This window comes from Panthera tigris, chromosome D3 (assembly GCF_018350195.1).
Source record: "Panthera tigris isolate Pti1 chromosome D3, P.tigris_Pti1_mat1.1, whole genome shotgun sequence".
Classification (NCBI taxonomy): Eukaryota; Metazoa; Chordata; class Mammalia; order Carnivora; family Felidae; genus Panthera; species Panthera tigris.
The window spans coordinates 81918110-81938781 of record NC_056671.1 but is presented as its reverse complement, the minus strand read 5'-3'; the positions used below and the strand labels follow the sequence as shown (position 1 = coordinate 81938781).

Below are 20672 nucleotides of genomic sequence, written 5' to 3'. Positions count from 1 at the left end.
GCTACAGGAAAAAAAAAAGATTATGTGAACTACGAGTTGCCATTTTTCGAAATATGAGACAAATGCATTTCTATGTCATTTTTAGAAATATGTGTTGCCATTTGGGGGACTGTCTGCCCTTGATCTATTTAGACAATTTATTAACCATAGGAATGCTTTTAATGAAACTTGAACGTGTACAGATGCAAATGGAGACTTTTAAGTATTTGTTTCCTCAATTACAGACAGCAGGATTTGATTTTTGGATGAACTCAGCTATTCCCAAATATTGCTGATATGGAGCATCACTCTTTTCATATGAGCATAAATATTAGCTTTATTTAAATAAATATACATAAAGGATAATGTGCCAAAGAGTTGCAAACTTTATTTACTATTTGGTCAAATATATGGGCCTCTTCATCTCTCAAATGGCATCTGGTCAAGCCTTGAGGATTCTTTTGAAACCATTGCTATTTTCCTTTATTTCCTTAGGGACGCTTTCTGGCCAGATGCATTATGTTGTGATTTGCAATTTTTATATAAAATAAATGCTGGAATCGGTGCAATATTTTCCCACTTTAAACTACTCAAAGGAGAAGGCTCAGGTGACAAAATTATTTGGTAACTACGTGATGAACTTTGATAGCAAAGAGCATTCAAAAGAGAAAATATTTGATGCTGAGAAGTCAAATATTTATTTATCTACGGAGAATAAAGTGGGAAATTACAAAATTAAGGAAAAGTATTGATTTATAAACAAAGTCTTACATTGATCGTCAAAAACATTTTATCTAGTGAGATGTTCCATTAACCAGATATAGCTATAAGAATCCAAGTCTGTTTTTTGTCTTATGTTCATCTAAGGAACAAAACAGCTCCTTATTGAAAAACCGTAGCTTGTCATGTGTGTGTTTCTTTTTTTTTTTTTTTTTAATTTTTTTTTTCAACGTTTTTTATTTATTTTTGGGACAGAGAGAGACAGAGCATGAACGGGGGAGGGGCAGAGAGAGAGGGAAACACAGAATTGGAAACAGGCTCCAGGCTCCGAGCCATCAGCCCAGAGCCTGACGCGGGGCTCGAACTCACGGACCGTGAGATCATGACCTGGCTGAAGTCGGACGCTTAACCGACTGCGCCACCCAGGCGCCCCACGTGTTTCTTTTTTCCAAAGGTGATTTCTATTTTTCCACTTGTTCTTTATTATCTGGCCTTTGAAAGTGAAAGGATTGGCATTACTATTGTTCTAGAACTACACAGCCACATTTTCAATAATTGCTCGCATGGACTGGGACCCAAAATAAAATTAAAAAACTGACCTTTTATATTTATATAATATCTGTGGATATTGTTTACTTTTCTTTGGTACCAGGGTAATCTATTTTCTATATATACTCGTGTGTCTATTTTAGTTTCTAATTGGTTGTCTTTGAATTGTAATCTGCTTAAGCAAAACATGTCTCAACATCTGAGATAGACATTGGAAATACGGAGTCAATATGCAGTCACAGCTTTTACAGAGGAAACTGGATTTAAATAATAAATCATAAAAACATATAATGACAGTCTTGAAGTATGGAGAGGGTGCAGAATTAGTGCAAGGTGGTGAGTTGTTAATCCTATTCGGGTCCATAGTAAGAAATAGCTTTCTTAAGTAGGTAACATTTGAGATGAATTTTATATGATATTGACACAAACTTCAGAACCGAGACAAGACCTTTTTTTTTCAAATTATAAACAAAAACCTTATTATTTGTATTATTATTTATATCTTATTTTCAAATTATAAACAAAAATTATTTTAAAAATCTAGTTAATTATTTTCAAGGTTAATAATCCATGACCAGCAAATTTTATGACAATTCACATTTGTCTGCTTTTAAGTTCTCCCTGACCACTGATGTTACCAACAAAATTAATAAACCTTCAGCTATCCGTGTTTGAGAAACTACTAAATGAATAATATGAAGCCAGGGAACTCAGAAAGATTACATCTCTACACTTTAGCTTAACATCATTAAAACAATTTTCTCACTGTAATATAAAAATACCGTATTTGAGAAAAATGTGCTAGAAGCATACATAAGGACATACTTGGTCCTATGGTAACATATTTATATATATTTTCTGTTATCAGTTTTCTCTAATAACTTGGGCATCTGTCATTGATATAAAGGGAACTGAGCGAATCCAATGTCCCTTCTCCCCATAGTAACTTTCATGGAACAGTGTGTGCGCAGCAGATGAGGCTCTGGGGACCACACCCATACCTTTCATGAGCTAAAGGTTGTTTAGTGGGAACAGCTATTATGTGTTGGATGAAGACATACTTCTGATCACAGGAACTTGCTCTAGGTCTTTCTACACGTTCTCCTAAGAGCAAGTTTCAACCAAAAATGGCATATGAATAAAATCCCCCATTCCTTTTTTCCCTTGGTTGAGACACGTTTATCACTGCCTCTCTGGGTCTCTGTGTCTCTGTGTCCCCCAGGAGGATTTCTCTGCAGTTGTTGATGGAAGTATATCCAGAGGAGAGATTCCCAGCAACTTAGTAGACTCCAAGCCACCCGCAAACATGACCACTAGAGGAAGATTCAACTTTGAACATTTATTTCCAAGGTATGCGGCAAATCAGTGCCATCTTCCCAAGTCAGGGCTTTTCGAGAAAAACCCTCCCTCTTCTCCAACCCACTTGCTCCAATCCCTGGAAATTTGGGGACTGTCAAGATACAGAGGGGAAAATTGAAGCTCAGAAAGAGAAGATAACATGCTGACCACACCTCAATTTTTAAAAGCTGACGTTTTGAAGGCAGGTGCAGCTGAGAGAATAGGTAAAGCCTTAAGTTTAAAATGGCTTTGGAGTTTGTATCATTATTAAGCACTAAAATTACTGAATTCAGGCTCTGTTCTGTGACTTAAAATGGCTGTATAATGTTTTATTACAAAATATTAAACAGCGGACTCATGGAGCTCAATTAAGTTTCTATTCAAGCTCAGGCAAAAACTAACTGTACTGAATACATTTATGATTAGAGGGAGACAGGACTAGATCTCTCCCACAAACCATGCATTCCTCTTATGAAACTTTTTGTAATTTTCTGCAATTTTTCTGGGCACTAAGTGGAGATATAATATGGTACCAGTTACTGCTTCTGCTGCATAAATATCAATTAATATATTTGAAAATGTTTGGACCATTGTGTATACTAAATTACAAGTAATACTCCCTGCAGATGTAGTATGTGGGAGGTATACACAAATTCATTCTAAAGGGTTGTAACTCTTGTTGGATGGAGGAAGGATGTTCAATGAACCTCCCACCACAATGGTCCTGATTGAACAGGGTTTTCCAGGATTAATAGAAGACGTCTGAATGCACATGATGGGGCAGGTAATCCAAGTATCACATACAAAGTCATAAAACTCAAAGGAGGAAGATACTTTTGCAGAAATGCTGTAATATTTTACCCTGTTTGTGTACTTCTCTGTCTCTTAATAGAATAGATAATACTCTACAGAAGATGTATTTTTTAAAGTAATAATTTAAAACCAGCATACTATTTTAATGGAAAGAACATAATGCCCTGGAATATTCACCCTGAGTTCCCCACCAGCCATCTCTGTGACTTGGAGTAATTTATTAAATAACACTGAAAAGCATTTCTCATTTTCTCATCTGAAAAGCAGTCCAGGTGGCTAGGATCTCTTTCAACTCTATTTGTCAGAGATTGTGTAATTTGTTTGTTTTATAAAGTAGGATTTTTGAGAATAACTAAAACAATTGTAATCATACTATGAGAGATGACCTATAAAAATGTAAAGAGATACCTGATGTTTTAAAGAAGAATATTTTATTTAAAACATTAATGTCATCATCATTTATCTAACAATCAGATCCAAGAACAATCAAAGGTGATCCATCGAATGGATTATCTCCTGGGGTTCTGGATATGAAGATTAGGAGAAATCAGTATTACAGACTTTAGGATAAAATTAAGTATTATGAGGAAGTTGATAAGGAAGATGAACTAGTATCAAATTTACCCCACCCTCATTTTTTTCCAGGTAAGAAAAAGAAGCCAGGAAACCTTCCTTCAATTATAAGGGTAAAATTAAAGGTAAATCAGCAATTTTTTCTAAATGTCCCTGTCTGGTTCAGAGCAATAAGTTAATCTTGAATACAGCAATAATATTCAGTTTTGTAAAAATGCCCAAACAAATTTTCAATCTGTAAATCCAATGATATAGGATTTACTTCGAGCTAAGTTAATAGGTATTGTTAATACACTATCTATCATCATAACAACAATAAGATCAATCCAACTCTTTAGGATCAAACAATTTTCTTCAAATGGTTTGTATTCTATTCAAGCATTTATTCATTTAACAATATATGTTTTGAGTACTCAATATGTCTAGTCCCATGCTAGGACTTGGGAATATAATTGTAATCAAGACAAAAGGATCCCTGCCTTTATGTAAGGAACCATACATTATATTGTGGAAAGACTGAACAAATTAGTATTTAAATAAATAGGGAAATGCCATAGGTGATGACAGATAGATAAAAATAGATGATAGATAAATGATGGACAGATGATAGATAAGTAGATAGATAGATAGATAGATAAATGGCATAAGAAGTATAAACAATATGGTGTACTTGGGGCCTGGAGGAGGTGTTGTTTGAACAGAGATAAGCCAGTCATGAGAAGAGGTGAGTTAAAGCACAGCAAGAACAAATTTTAGATCGTAATGGAGATTGGGTTGTAGGACATTCTAACTCATCAAGAGAGTCAGTAATTTAGCATTCTCTATTACTTTGAAATTGCCAACTGTAGATGATTAAAATAATAGAAAAAAGAATTTCAGTATTGCATCCTATCCTACCAAGCACAGCTATAGTAAACTCATTCAAAATCTAGATGGTGTGAGTTGTTGCTCGTTTTTCTTTCCAGATCACTGTTAAAACCAAATGTTTGCTACATCATATTATTGTGATAAATAACATCAACACATTAGACATCAGCTGCACAGGAACTGTCTCTATCTGTAGAAAGAAAACAGGGAACACATTGTGATGAGTCTTATCACTGACCAGGTAAAGCCACTTTGTGCATTTTCCTTTCTCAACCCAGCATTTGGATTCAGCTCTCCTGTGCTATTGAATCTGCCAATTTAGTTGTGATTGTTCCCAAACAACCTTCAGCAGTGTCATCTATGTTCTGAATGACTTAATATAGCTGAGCAACATTTACACTGGGTCCAGAGTAATCCTGACTTGAATAAAAGACTGTGTTATTACTAGCTATAATGAGTCCAGGGTGTAATTATATACAAGAGTCACAAACATATTTTGTAGTGTTCTGACAATAATAACCCGAGGTAGTGTACATATGCTTGTAATTCTCATCCCAGTCAAGCTGGCATCCATGGTTGATCATTTGGTATTTAGATTAAAGAGCCAATTATGAAAATATAAGCTGGGTATGGGATGAGTCACACATACAATATATAACACAGATGGTCAAAGAAATTTCCAGCTATTCTAACTACTAATATTTTCTCTGTCATTTTTATAAAATATTTATGATAAGAAACACCACTTTTAAGATGGTTTAATTATATGAACGGGCACGAAAAGATCTGGCCAAAATCAGGCAGTGAATAAAGGTCGTCTTTTTTCCCCAAGACTCTTTCTGTTGGATTTATCAACACAGCCCACAGACTGTACCACTTGGTAGGTTTCTCTCCTTTTGCTTACTTCAGAGATCAAATGACATTTAAGATCTATTTTAAAAATAATGTATGATCTTGGTCATTTTTACCATTATTGCAATTTTTGGCCAAGAAAATATTTTTTAAAGAAATAATTGCATTCTAGGCCTCGTGACTAATGTTGCCATAGATAGTTTTAGTAAAAGGAGCATAAATATTAACAATCAGCTAGAATATATATTTTGGGGCCCTTGTTAGGTCTATGAATAACCCATCGATGCCAATTTAAATAATATGCACATTAAGAAAATATTTTCAAACTACAATGATGATTAAAATTACAAATATAAACAAGAGCATAACAGCAATAGAAATAAAGAGTAAATAGAATATTTCTGTGAGTGTACTCCTAACCTCTCCAGAGAAACATTTAAAATTACAGGTATATCTTGTACACAGATATTTTAGAGCTTTTAGATCTATCATATAGCTTTTTAGAGGAAAACAGAAAAGGGAAAGTAATTTGATGTAGGAAAGAAACTGATGGATGTACAAATACACTGAGGAAGGTGTACACATTCCCTGTCTCTGGGGTTCATTGCCATTTGCACACACAACCATTTCGAATTCTTGCCAACAGAGACACAGCACACAGCTCAACATCATCATCCATATATCATCCAGTGAAACACTTTGAAACTCTAGATGGGAAGGAAAACAACGTTTTATAAATAAAACACTGGCTCATAATTACAGTCATTATTGCTGACCGCTTATAGAAATAGATTTTGACATTTGAGTTACCATATTATACACTATACCCGTAAACAATCTTTTTCCAGAACACAACTGAAAGTGTGTGTTGAAAGCTGGATCTAAGGGTATTGTGAAGGTTTCACTTTATTAATCTGTTATTTACCTCCATACTTGGTAGGTCATGTTTCAGGTAAAGCAAGAAGCATCGTTTTGTTAATTTTTGAGTTGCCATAGTTCTTCATTTGAAGGAATTTAAGAATTGTAGAATCTTAAGGAAAGATAACTCAACCGACCGGTGCACTCCAATGACTCATCAAGATGAGGAACAAAGGGCAAGGTCAACAGTTGGTGACTGTTTCTCTACATTCTGATCCCAGATGCTGGAAATCTTCAATCTGCCTCTCTAGAGAACATTTCAAATTAAAGGAAAAGACAGCAACATATTTTTATTAAGCTAGACATGAAAACTTTTCTACAAATCCGTAACCCACCTAAGAGAACTTGCCAGTGTTATAGAACTATTTTGCAATGGGGTGCCTGGGTGGCTCAGTCGGTTAAGCGTCTGATTTTGGCTCAGGTCACGACTTCACCTCCCCTGCTCGTGCTCTATCTCTCTCTGTCTCAAAAATAAATAAACACTGGGGGGAAAAACTCCATTTAGAACTATTTTGTAAAGATTCCATAGATGACCCAGGGGAGGCCAGGGAGCGCTAATGATTATCAGCCGTTGTCAGATTATTTAGTGCTCAGTTATTGTGAAATACGTGTGTGAGATCCCGTTGAGTGGCTACGGGACACTATTAGACCTGTAAGATATCGGCAATTCAAATATTTCCAGAATGTAGTAATGAGCAAGTGGAAGACACCATCACCTGTTGAGGGCATGTCAGGCTATGTGTTGAGTGCAGTTAGCATACACTTCTGACTTCGTTATTTTATCACTTAAGGCTTTTTTATGTCTTTCATGTCTTTTCTTAATAAGTTGAAAAGATCTTCTGTAGGTAAATTGATATCTTAAGCCATTATAAACCCATAATTACTACTTTAAAAAATAGTAATGGATATATTTTAATCATTTTATCAGTACCAAAAAGAATGTCAAAAAGGACAAGCATGAGGTGTATCATGTGGAAAATATTTCCTTGATGGTAAAAAAAAACAAACAAACAGTCACTGGGATCTGAAAAGAAAAAGTACATCTAGTTCACAAGTTATCTAAAGTTAGAACCTATTTTTGAATATTTCGTTCATGAGTATGTGAGTCATTCAATAGGGTCTCTTCAGTTAACTAAAATGACACATAATTATATTCCAATTTAAACATTCTTCCATAGTTTAAATTAAGTATTCTATGTATATATTATGAATAAGAAGAAATTGAAGGGTAAATTTAGAAATAACTTTATGACCTATATTTAATCACCAATCAACAATTATGTCGTAAGCTCCCATTGTGTTGTGGACAAATGTTTTGCTTTGGGGCTATAAGGAGCTTAAAGTTTATGGAAGAAGTCAAGCCTTGACCTCCTGCTTATAGCAGTTCTCAGGTTATCCATCCTCATAGTTCTCAGGTTATCCATCATTTCCTACCATTACCTAAATTTTCCTCAAATTTTTTGAACACTTTAATAGACATAATATCCAGACTGAGAGAATATTCTTCAGGAGACAGAGCATTTAGTAGAAAAACTTGAGCTCTAGCTTCAGGTAGAAAGGTTATTTTGAAGGTTTCTTCCTCTAAAATAGAAAGGACCAGTTATCATGAATCAGCAACATCTATAATTGTCTATTATACAATAAACTATAATAGTCTGTATTTTTGCTGACTCTAGTCTCCAATTGTGAATTCTCACACCCTATTGTTACTGGAATACCCAAATGGCTCCTGTACATAAGAACTTCTTGTCCACTGACTCCATTTATGAACAGTGCCTGCCTCTCTCCTGACCCCAAATGTGAGTATGGTATCTCTTTCTAGAAGCTTCAAACTGTCCACCACAGTCCTTATTGCACCTGAACCACATTCTCCTGAGTAGCTGTATCGTCCCTGTTAAATACCGCTGTCTCCTGTTTGCATTTTCCTCTGTCCAAATTCTTGTTGTTTTCTATCTAAATGTGATACAATAAAAAAACAAAAAAGTCACTCATCTTTCCTTCATACTGTGGTGAGCAGGCAGTAAAGCCTACCTGTTTGTCCTGGAAAATGCACAGGGACTTTAGTCAAAATCGATTCCATTTTTACTTATTTCAAGTTTTCTTCAAAGGACTCACTCAGGTGTCTGTGAGAGACTGTCTCTCATACAGTTTGAAAAGCCAAAATTCTGTTTCTCCATGTATAGAATCATCTCTGTCCTAAAAGTCTGTCCTGTGCTACACAGTGCGCTTTTTTTTCAAATGCAAATTACCTCATAAGCGATGGGTACAGAACAAATGATGTCCACACAACAGATTTGTCGTGTTGGTCCAGACCTGAATTTTCCCAGAACGTCATTTTAAAGCAATCAGGGGAAAGCCTTTTCACAATTAAAGAGTAAGTAAGCACACGGGGCGCCTGGGTGGCTCAGTTGGTTAAGCGTCTGACTTTGGCTCAAGTCATGATCTCGCGGTCTGTGAGTTCGAGCCCCGCATTGGGCTCTGTGCTGACCGCTCAGAGCCTTGAACCTGTTTCAGATTCTGAGTCTCCCTCTCTCTCTGACCCTCCCCCGTTCATGCTCTGTCTCTCTCTGTCTCAAAAATAAATAAACGTTAAAAAAAATTTTTTTTTAAAGAGTAAGTAAGCAAAATTAAAGAGTAAATGAAGACTTTAATAAGAGATGTGAGAAATCGGACAATTTTACAGAGCTGTCCGACAGTCCAAGGAGTAACTTCCAAAAATTCTTCACTACGCTAATTTAAATGGGGAACGTATGATTGCACATGGAGAGACTGCTAAGATATATTCTCTCTCTCTCTCTCTCTCAATTTTTATTCATACTGAGATATTTAAAATATCAGGCCAATTGGAGGCCCAGCTATCAACTTATTTTTTAATATTAAATGTGTGTACCTAAGATGTTGACTGTGAAATCCGTGTAAATATGGAATCTCAGCTCCAGAGTTAGCAGCCTTAACACCTAGTCCTGCTCAGGATAGACTGGGTCTCCCTCCGTGTGTGTGTGACAAGGTGTGGGTGGGCATGGGGGGTGGGTGCAGAGATGGTGATGGGACTCTCGGTATGTTGAAAACAGAAGGGAACTCTGGTTCTGGACAGTTAGGCTCTCTCCTCATAAGGAGAGAGGGAATTCAGATAAGCACACCCGATTTATTTTTCCCACATTTACCCTAAAAGGCAATGGAGGCTGTAGAAATGGAGTCTAACGTTTTGTAAAAAATGCAAAAACAAAGTGTTTAAACTGCCTTGACATAGACAAATGTGTCCTTCCACGCTGCCTTCCCTCCATCACACATACTCGTGGGCTAGGTAGTGTTGGCTTAATATGAATGTGGTTTTGGATCCGAACCAGTTTTCAAATGAGGAACTGAGCTGGAGATGATAATATCAAGCTTGGGTTTATTGGAATGAAGTATGTGGCTCACTTCATGCTCAATTATGTTGTTGCTGGACGTACAGAAGGAGGAATGTAACCATGGTGATTCCGATGGCATTCTGATATTTTAAATGCAGGGTCAGAGACCATATCATAGCCCATGGCACCCAAAGCCAGACCTATGAGGAAACAAAGTTTGAAATATAGAGAGCCAGAATTCAACCTGAAGAAAATTCTTTTATGATTATTATTTTTTTCAGTTTATTTATTTATTTGAGAGAAGAGAGCACACAAGTCTCCACGCAAGTCAGGGAGGGGCACAGAGAGAGAATCCCAAGCACCCCTTGCAGGACTCGAACTTACCTGAGCCGAAGTCAGACGCGTAACCAAATGAGCCCCAAGAAAATCCTTTTAAATCTTACAGCACATTGATGAGAAAACATGTCAGAGATTTTCTCATACTGAAAAGAGCTGCAGGGGTGCCTGGGTGGCTCAGTCGGGTATGCATTTGACTCAGCTCAGGTCATGATCTCGTGGTTTGTGAGTTCCAGCCCTGCTTCGGGCTCTGTGCTGACAGCTGGGAGCCTGAAGCCTGCTTGGGATTCTGTGTCTCCCTCTCTGTCAACCTTCTACTCGCACTGTCTCTATCTCTCAAAAATAAATTAAAAAAAATTAAGAAAAAATTTTTAAAGAAAAAATAACTTTAAACATATATGACATCATTCTACAAGTTGTAAATGTGCAACTGATATTCCAAAACTAGTAAGAGCACATTTTTATTTATAAATAAATACGCTAGAAGAATAGCAAAGCTATCATTTTATTAAGTCTATAAAAATAATATTAGGCTTTTTTTTTCCATATAAAGAGGCAATCAACCAATACGGCAAGAAAAGGGAGAGGGATCATTACAGCGACAGCAGGCCATTATTTAACAAAAAACATTTTTCATGTTTTGGGATTTTTTGTGATGGTTAACATTAACTGCCAGCCTTTTAAAATTTAAAATTTGTTGTAATATCTTTCCACATTCAAACCAAATATTCACTTCTGTACATACTTTTGTGTTTGTAAGTTTGGATTCCCTTAAGGGAAGTGAACAACTTCGGGTTTCAGGAAGCGGGGCGGGGTGGGGGATGGGGGGTTGAGGGGGGAAAGGCCTGCAGAGAGGTGACTGCGTTTTCCCTGGCAGTGGACACCCTCCAGATGCTGGCCAGGTCGCGGGGCGGGGTTGGTGGGGGGGGGGGGGGGGACACGTTGGCTTCTCCCACCAGGAAGCATCAGGCAGGGAAAGGAAGTGTTCTCCTCCTGCCACCCCTTGGTTTTTCTTCTCTAACCCACTGATTTCTATTCATGAAGCCTGGGGAAAACCAGAAGTATGACATCTCCTAGGAAAGAAAATCAGGGCAGCCCGGCAGGCGCTTCCGTGAGCCTCTGGTGTCTCCCAGGCACCCCCGGTGGCCAGTTGACTCGTTGGCTGGCTCTCACAGATCAAGTCCACTCGGGTCATCCGGCGCTACTGCTGAAAATTTAGCCTGTGTGAATTTTTCCACGTACAGAGGTATTTTATGCCATAGTATCTTTTTCCATTGCCAAGGTCAGAATTTCTGACCTTATGTTCCCAGGCCTTACTAAATCTTCTAGTTGCGTTGTTGAGCCCTAAGTTTTAGTTCCAGTCTTATTTTTCAACTTTCCTGGTCCATTCTGCAAATAGTGATATGTGATAATGGTCTGTTTTCCTCTTCCTGAGTTCTGGCTAAATTGAGAAAATAACGTAGAGAAAGACTGATGGAAGCTAAATAGATGATGATGATGGTGGTGATGATGATGATGATGATATATTTCTACGGAAAGGTTTTTGTATGTGTGCGTGTCAAACCTTGTTCCAAGGCCTTTATATGCATTGACTAACTTAATTCTCACAACCCCACGATACGAGGTACTGCCACTATTTACCGTCTGGGACTGTCAAGAAAACCAGACACATGGTTAAGCAATTTTCTCAAAGTCACACAAGAGTCAAGTGTTAGAGCTGTGATCACTGACTGAACACGGGCTCTCCACCCCAGAGTCGGAGCTCCACAGCAAACGGTCCCTACGATGGGCCAGGCTGCTGTGCGGGTTAGTGCTATAAGCTATTGTTTGCATGAAAGGAGAGAACCCCGGTGTGGAGAGTTGGGGTGCGTGAGGGGCCTTGCTATTGTCCTTGTAGGGGACCCGCGTGGACCCCCAATCAGTATGTCGCCGCACACCAGATACAACGAACAAACAAAACAACTCTTAGGTTTTGGTGGATTAGAAATGTTATGCCTGTTTAACATGCAGAAATTGTTTTTGCAGAAACGTAAATGCTCTTTTATGTTTCTACATTTCTGTGCTGCGGTCACATGTTTTTGGATGTTTGTGCTAATTTCTTCTCGAGTAGAACATCTACACCCTCCAGCAGATATTGATGTACAGCTTTAGATAGTAAAAGCATCAACTCAATACTGTTCCCAAATGCTAAGCTCATTTAAGGAACATTTTCTCTGTCTTAGTACAGTTTGTAATATCTCCTTTTGTCTTAAATTGCTTTTTCGTCACTTACTCCTTTATTTGGGCTATGTGGGGGGGGTGGAAAGCCCAAACATTTAATAGTATTTTCTTTCAACCAGTGAATATAATATATATTGTAAAGCTTCCTCTGTTTTTGATTTCCAGGTCTGCTCAGGAACGTTACAAAAATAAGAGAGAAAATGAAAACTTGCATTTAGTGATCTGATCTCATATATTCATTGATAACACTTTCTTGAATACATAAAATATAATTGTTTTTTTGGGGGGGGGAGAGAGAGAGAGTGCATGAGATAGAGAGAGTGTAGTGGGAGAGAGGCGGAGGGAGAAGGAGAGAGAGAATCTCAAGCAAGCTCCGCACCGAGCATGGAGTGAACACAGGACTCAATCCCCTGACCCCAAGATCATGACCTGAGCCAAAATCAAGAGGGACACTTAACTGATTAAGTCACCCACAGACCTTGATGACATAAAATATAAAAAGCAAAATACTAAGTACAGTGAAGACCAACTAAGCACAAAGGATGAAATGAAAACGAACAGAAGGAAGAGACTATCATGTTACCCCTACGTGATAATGTCAGATGTTCTCTCTCTGTTCTCTCCCAGACTAACTCCAGCCAATTGCCCTGCTTTACTTTTTAAATCGTCTTCACTTACCAAATTAATTTTGTTTATGGGTTTACTTATTTATTCTTTGCTGGCTGTCTCTCCATATAACATTAGCAGGATAATGTCAGAGATCTTGTGTGTGTGTTTTTTTAATGTATATATCCTCAGCACCAGAACTATTCTGAGATTATAAATAAAAATTTGTAAGTGAAGTGCACTTATAGAAAGAGAGTCTCAGCAATGAGAAGGGGCACCAGGGGGTAAAATCGGGTCATGAAAGCAAAGAAAAGGTCTTGAAAAGAGAAAACTACTGGGCAGTATGTCTTCTGTTTAGAAGATCTATCTATCTATCATCTGTCTGATTTCCAAAATTTGATATAAATCTTGGCTTATATTTTATTTCTTTGTTCAAGGCTTAGCTTCATTTAAATGATCAGTATCTCAAAAAATATGGTCTAGGCTAGTAAATTTTGAAATAAGTTGAAGTTTATTAGTCAGCTTTTACTATTATCCAAAATTTTATATTTGCAAATGCTTCAGGGAAGTGCTCTCAGACAAGGCCCAAGAATTCAGCTATTGGGTTAAATACTTCAGCTTCATGAAGTCCCTCTCCAATATCTCCTAGATACCAGGCTGTGGTTTTAAATCTGGGAGATAGAGTCATATATTCCCTGTTCTGAACCATCTTGGCAACTTCCTGGCCCTATAACCTCTATAAAAATACAGGAGAGTTAATGTTCTTATGGTCTGAGTTTGAACTCTTGGGACATGTTATATATCCCGAAGGGTGTATCTTAATATCAGTAAAAGCTGCACTGATTTGGAACCATCATACCCGGCAATTACGTTTCCAAGTTAACCGCTGTGCTAAATACTACACAACTTACCCCTAAGATCTGAAGTTTTTGCATGCCCTTTTAATGGCCAGCTTTGCGTTAACCTCAGTCTTAATCCACTTTGGTAAATAATGGGAATTTTTGGTTGGATTCAATGTCCTGTGTATTTATTGGACTAAGACCTGGACCCTGGATAAGCTGCAGCTGGCCCAGATATTCCAAAAGACATCTACTCCCTAACAATAGCTAATTCTCAGAAAACTGAACAAGCCAAGTGTAAGAAAAGGCGTAGAGGGGACGTCCACTTTTAAGGCCCAAGGCCTTCGTCGAAAATATCTCCAAGTTATTAATCTTGAGATATTTCAGCCTAACCCGAGCAAGTGTCAGTGTGGGCAGTCTGCCGTCTTTCGTGTCTTCAGTGCGAAAATCATCCATACGCATCCATACAAGTCAAGGTGTATTCAATCCTGTGTATAAAAGTCATCATTTTGCAGGAATTTCCTTGATGTGTCCCATTTAGGTGGCTTCTACAAAGTAAGTCCTCATGTGGGCGTGATTAAATAAGTTGAATAGCAAAAGCAAGAAGGACAGAAATGCTTAGGATTTTAAGGAATTATGTCACCCATCAACTGAGAAATCTGCTTCCAAAGGTAAAGGAGCCATGTAATAACTGGCCACATGTCCTCCAAAGCTGGATAGGACCATTCCTATTAACACTTGTCTCTGGTGCTTCTTTCTTGTTACCGACTGGAAAGTAACTGAACGATAATTCGAAGATTGCTTTTCAGTGGAAATAAGAAGAATTCAGCGTTACTACTGTTAAGAACCAGATTTCGTATACTAGTTGTGGCTTTCATGTTGGACACCAATATTTTCTTTGCTTTCCTTCTTCCTACTTACCTTCCTTCCTTGTTCCTTCCTTCCCTCCCCCCCTCCTCCCTTCCTTCCTTCCTTCCTTTTTCCTTCCTTCCCTCCTTATCTCCTTCTCTTTCTTTCTCTTTCTTTCTTCTTTCTTTCTTTCTTTCTTTCTTTCCAAGTTTCTTTCTCCCTCTCCATTTTTAATTTCTAATTTTTATATCTACATTACTACTGTGACCCAAAAGATACACTTTAGAATCCACCTAAATGTACCATTTCTGCAATAATCTTCTATAATATTTTCCTAATATATCTATAAACATAGTAAATTACTTTTTTGAGAGGTTTAGATGATTTTTATTGTAACAAAATTATTTTCATATGCACCAAACCTTTATCATTTGCACATCATATGGCATAGATCATTGCTTGTAATATTACAAAATAGTAGAGCAAAATGTGCCCAAATATTGCTGCACACGCATTACCTTTTGCCTTAAGACTTACAGATACACTTGAAATAAATGATCAATTTTCAATCAATGCACATTTTAATAGGGGAGGTCTTAGGTTGTTTACGTCAGTATCCTACTATGTCTGACATATAGTATGTGCTCAAGAAATGATTGTTAAATAGTTGAGTAGTGTTAAAAATATTATTTTTAAATGGGAGAGTTTTTCTTTTCTCTGACAGTTTTCTCCAATGACAGACGTATAGCCTACAATTCATTTTTCTGCCTGTGGCTAGAGTGAGTTGAAAAAAAAATGCACATATGATCATGTCAGTCTTCTGATTTACTCCTTACAACACCTCAGCATTGTCCTTAGGTTAAGTCTCAGCTCCAGGACAGGCATACAAAGCCCTCTCCAGCTGCATTCAACTCACTTCTCCAGTTTCTTTTCTATTTTAGTTTTTGGGACACAATGCCAAGATAAAAGGAACTTCTCCAGTTTTATAAATTACTGTATTGTTACGTATTTTTAAAGCTAAATCCTAATTTTTGATATGTTTAAATATATTTTCTGTCATATAAAAAACTGTTATGTGGGGTGCCTGGGTGGCTCAGTCGGTTAAGCATCCTACTTCAGCTCAGCTCATCTCACAGTCCATGAGTTCGAGCCCCAGGTAGGGCTCTGTGCTGACAGCTCAGAGCCTGGAGCCATCTTCAGATTCTGTGTCTCCCTCTCTCTCTGCCCCTCCCCTGCTCATGCTCTGTCTCTCTCTGTCTCAAAAATAAATGAAAACATTAAAAAAAAAGTTATGTTAACATATCTGTACACTAGTCAATTATTTCAATAAGACAAATTTTAGAAGTCAAATCAATGAACCAAAAAAAGAATACATTTCTTAGTATTTTTTGACACAATTTTTCAATTTGTTCCACATAAAATTAGGACCAATTTCTTTCCCATCCTGCTGTGTGAAGCAATGCTCAGTTTCTGTATCATAGTCAAACATACATATGTTGGGCAATGTAATAAACCACTTCAAACCATCATTTACTTTAATTAGCATTTCTATAGTAACTACCTCTTCAGAACTTTACCCCTTTTGTTGGTTTCTGGTCAAGTTATTAAGTTAACTTAAAAAAAGCTTGATGTTATACTCCTGTGTTTTATTATTAGATCTATTAAATCCACTAAAAAACTCATTTAAGCAAAAATGTCAAAATGACTGACACATTACATACCATTTGTATAACTGATGGTATTTTTGATTGGCAAACTGTCATTGCATTTATATAGAATTTGTGGATATATAAATTAAATGTCATTTAATCAACAATTACTCAAAGTTTATTGAGTTTACAAATTAATGGAAGTGTTAAGGGATTCGTATTTGAATGCATGGGTTATTATGTTTTCAGTGGCAGGTAACAGATGACTCAACTCAAGAAAATGGGACTTATTGACCCATCAAACTGCAATATAAACAGACACTTCAAGCTTCAGGTACAATTTGATCAGGGCTTCTGTTGTGCATCTCTAACTTTGTTGCTGTTCATTTCTGCTTCTTTTTCAGGCTGGCCTGCCTGGTGTTGTTCCCAGATATTTATAATGAAACCAAAGGATGTTTTCTATTATGCTTTATTCATTTGAGACAGGAAAAACTTCATGAAGTTTACCATTTGTACTTGTCACATGAAGGTTCAGATTCCGAGATCTTCCTAATAGCAACAAATCTCTTAGGGAAAGAGTGAATAGCATTACTGACCTTGGGCTTGCATTGAAATAGCAATTAACGTTTTCTGATAACTTTATTTACAGGTTGCTTCAGTGGCCATACTATATATTTCCATAGCATTGTATAATTCCTATTACTAAAACCATTTCAAATTACTAAGGGGGACTTTGCATTAATGCAGATAGGAAAACAATCATTTAAGGAAGGAAAACAAAACAAAACAAACAAACAAAAAACAATGAGTAGAACTCAAGATTTTAGGCAGAGCCAAAGGATATTTTCTTCCAATGAGATACTTTCTACATTAATATCAAGGTGTATCCAAAATTTCTTTAGTTCCTAAGAGAATTAGCTTAATTTAGTAGGAGATGAGAAAAAAATAATCTTAAACAATTTGAAGAATCAAACACTTGGAACTATTTAATTGAAGAGACATTTTATTTAAAGTATTAATAACCTGCAATATAATTATTAAACTACATTGTGTTCAACTAGATCACTTAGAGAATTTTAAGCGGAATTATAGGATAAATTAAAAATATTTTGTGACTGCATACTTGTAATGGTTTATAGAAAGCTCTGTGAAGCTGTGTTAATTCATGATTATTTTATTTTGCCTCGTTTCTTCTGAAATGTGCAGAATATTGAAGCTCTCAAAGATCGAGGTCAATTTCTGAGATTCTGGGTTGACAGTATGGAATTTTTGTTTTGGGGAAGCTCAAATTTGGGGCCAGCTGAAGTTGAGTCAATTTTACAATTTTACTCTTATTTCATATCAGTTTTTGGTTTGTAATTAAGTATTTAAATTTACATTATCATGTTACCATCAATATGATCAAAATATATCAAACACCCTGTCTTTACCAGAAAAGATTCAAAAACTTATATATGATGTTATGGCTTCTGGAATGATCATAGCTAAGGAAAGAATGAAGAGCATAAGGATTCACATTAAAACAGAAATATCTGAGGCAGTAATTGAAATTAAGAGACACGTAACCAGGCTTTTCTGGACAACCCAATCCCCTGAAGAGATACAGTACATTATTGGGTCACATTACCAGTAAATTTTGTTTCCCTGGAATTCGGACTTGCTGAAATTAAGACATGTCTAGCCCCTATTTAAAGTGCACTGTAATATTTTTAGAAATCCTACAGGGGTGTAATCCATGTTCTTTTCTCTACCGGGATTCCCTGTTCTGTTCCTGCCCCGCCTGGGATGCACCACCCAGGATTCTTCTGTAGTTCTCAAGGTCCCAGAAGGATCACTGAGATTACTGATACAGCAACCCCTAAGGGTATACTCATTCACAAGACGCATCCAGCTAAATAGCAAAGAGGATTTGGTCACTGGTCACCCAGGGAGCTGACAATCAGAATCGGCCTCTCAACAGAGGCTTCCACCATGGCTGAGATCGGGTGGGGAACTTGGCAAGTAGCAAACAAACTTTCACGGTCTTTCACCGGGAATTGAGACATTACTCCCACTCATATTTCATTAGGAAAGCAAATCACATGCATGCTACATTATCCTGTGGCCAGAAAGAGAAGAATTAGGTGAGATCTCTAATCACTACCACAAACATTTCAACCATTTCTTTTCCTAGGACAAATTGCTCACAGAGGTTCCTAGACCTTTTATACCAAGAGATCTATCTTTGGTCAGTGTGCAACATATGTCATCCAGACATTTTTAGGTGTGTCTGAATCCATGGTCAAGCACTATTGAGAGTCAAACTATGATAGGAAAAAATAGGATAAACTAGGCAGGGGGAGGAAGATTAGGACCTGAGGTCCCTGGGTGGGGAAAGACACCTGTTTTGGAACAATGTTGGGAGTGTCTGACTAGAGCAGAACCCCTCAGGTGTAAGGTTCCCCTTAATAATATAACAGACCCCACCTACACCCCTTCAGGTTTCCATCAGGAATTTGACACACGAGCTAACTAAAAATAAATACACCATAAAATGTATGACCCACAAGGAACAATTTGGCCACACACCACCCCTCATGTAATGAAAACAAGCCAATCAGGAATGGACAACCCAGGACCTAGAGTTGTCCAGCCAATAAGGGTAGGACCTGAGAAGGAACAAAGGGGGAAGGGAGAGGTTGGGCAACCAGAACCTTACAAAACAAGGATCCTTGCCTATTGTGGATGGGCATTCACTTTCGAATGACCCCTCTCTGTAAAGAGAGCTTCCCTACTATTCTTTCTTTCTGATCTTATACTTTAATAAACTTTTGCCTGCTGCTCATTTTGTGTCCACCCCTTCATTTTTCAAAGTGGAGAGACAACGAACCCCGGGTATTGAGATAAAAAATCCTGCAACAAAACTTAGGTTTTGTGGTGTCTAAATGGAATGTCTCTCAATCATATAGGAGCTCCCAAATATGGGGCAACAATCAGGTGGAGGCCAACAGCAAAGAGGTGAAAGAATTCACCTGAGTCAGAATCAAGGAGATAATTTATTGAATACACCTCTACAGTACTACAGTATTGGTATGCAATGTTTTTTTTTAAATTATTGTTTATTTATATCTTTGTTTTCCTGTTCAGAGACTACACATTCTATGAACATTCTTCTGTCCTTCCCAGTAAAGAGGCCTTCCCTCACAATGAAGTATCTACAACTAATTTTTTTTAACCAGATACTTACAAAAAAAGAAAAATATTTCTGGCATGATATCCTGGCTCTAGATAAGTAAAAATAATTTTTATCACTCTCAGAATCACCTAGTCATACACGAGACAGTACAATGAACATTATAGAGTTTTGGCATTCATTCACTCTCATTTGTTCAAATTACTAATTGGTTCTACAACAAACTCTTCTGAGAAATTTTTATGGATGATGGCTTTTATATAAATGCTGACAAAGTGAACTGCCATGCTGATCAATGAGGGGTGCTCTTTCTCTACCGAAGCACTTCCTACTTTCTGAACAATTATCCATGACTGAATCAATGAAGAGAAGCTTTCCTTCTTACCCTGTGTTATTGAAAGAGAGCTCATGGTTAAATACTTTTAAATACTAGCTTGGGAAGACTAGAAAGGGAGGAAGGAAGGCAACTGGCATTTGAAGGAAGACAAGGCAACTGGCATTTCTCTACACAGATCTGGGCCCAGTTTCCTAAACAGGTTGTTATAAACTGCTTTTCTCTTGGCTTTAGGTACTTATTTTGTTAGATCTTTCCTGTATCACCAATATTTTTGTCCTCCTTTGCATCCATAGGGACCTTTTGCCAGTACATTTCAGCCAGAAGGGCAGCAAAGCAGCTGCCTCCACTGGAGAAACCAATTATTTGCTAAATGGATGAGCTTCTGCCTGGATCCATTGGCTGTTTTCCCCAGCACCTCAGGGTAGCATGTAGTCTTTGCAATAATCTTACCATCATTCAGATCTCCATCAGACTTATTCTGTCTTTTATAAGATTTAAAAATCATGCTGATTTCTTGCACGTTGTGACATTTAGGAACAATATATTTCTGAGTAAGGAAAGGAGTGATGTACAGAGAAGGACTTACTCTAAGAAGACGAAGCTTAGAAAGACTAAAAATTATATAAACTTCAGGCCACACAAAATTCGCCTCTGTTCCTGCTAATGCAAGTCAAACTCCTATAATATCAACAGAATTCAAAGTCC

The 20672-nt window shown here is 37.3% G+C and overlaps 1 long non-coding RNA gene across 1 annotated transcript in view; it reads right to left on the bottom strand.

Moving 5' to 3' along the window:
• Positions 1 to 9983: 9983 nt before the first annotated feature.
• LOC122232597 overlaps positions 9984 to 20672 on the bottom strand; it is a 39790-nt gene continuing 29101 nt past the window's right edge. Inside the window, exon 6 of the long non-coding RNA XR_006209947.1 lies at positions 9984 to 10159. This is a non-coding gene — a long non-coding RNA (uncharacterized LOC122232597). The remainder of the gene's footprint in view (positions 10160 to 20672) is intronic.